The following is a 1,035-nucleotide window of genomic DNA, read 5'->3' as shown; positions in this document are numbered from 1 at the left end:
AATAATAAAGATATAAATTGATAATAAAGAACAAAATGACAAGACAACCTACCTGTTCAGAGCAAACGGGCAACAATGAAGCGGAAGCGTGGAGGTATTTTTTAACTGTATATTTTACGTATTTTTATATAAAAGATTTTTACACTTGCCATTGTTACTTATTTTTATTCTTATCATTGTATCTTATCTTTGTATTTTTATTCTTATTATTGTATCATTTTGTATCTTTTTAGCCCTGATGAGGCCCTACAAAGTGGGGTGAAACGTCGGAAAATAAATAGTTGTAAATTTTTTTTTGTTTCTCCTTTGACCGCAACCCTGACCATCTTCCTATACAGCAATTTTTACGGTCAACTATATATACATATATACATTACTACTTTTGGTTTTATCATTAGTTTTTTCTTTAACTTAGGCACTGACCTTATTGATAATTTAAAGTTTAAAAATTGATTCGGAGTTTGGCCGGCGCAGAATACTACTTGGTAGTTAGATTTCAAACAAACAGGTTCGTTTTATTATCTTTTTTTCCCTACCTTTATTTTATCACCCCTTCTTTTCTCAATTTTCCTTTCCCACGTTATTAGTTATGTTCACCATATATTATTATAGTTGTTTTCAAAATAATTTTTTTTCTATTCATTTCTTTTGTTAAACTTTACTTATATCTTGCCTCTTTATCAATTATATACTATGAATATACTAATATATTCATGCTTCTTTACATCATATAACTTCATTTTTATTTTATTTTCTTAATTATCTTTATGTCATTCTGTTTATATTTTATTTTTTATTTTATATATTCATTGGTTGTTATCTTGTTCTAGCCCTGATGAAGGCTAGAAACTCTAGCCGAAACGTTGGCACGTTTTATTTTGACCGCACACCCAACCATCTTCTCCTCGTATAAGTTATCTACGGTCTACTATCTAACTACCTCTCATAATTTAAAAATTTAATTATATTATGTGGCGTTTTTTCATGTTTTCATCAGCACAATACTTTGCCATACTATATATTCTATATATAACT

The sequence above is a fragment of the Halyomorpha halys genome, unplaced genomic scaffold (assembly GCF_000696795.3).
Source record: "Halyomorpha halys isolate HHAL.00 unplaced genomic scaffold, Hhal_1.1 Scaffold280.1, whole genome shotgun sequence".
Lineage (NCBI taxonomy): Eukaryota > Metazoa > Arthropoda > Insecta > Hemiptera > Pentatomidae > Halyomorpha > Halyomorpha halys.
Note: the sequence above shows the minus strand (reverse complement) of the source record.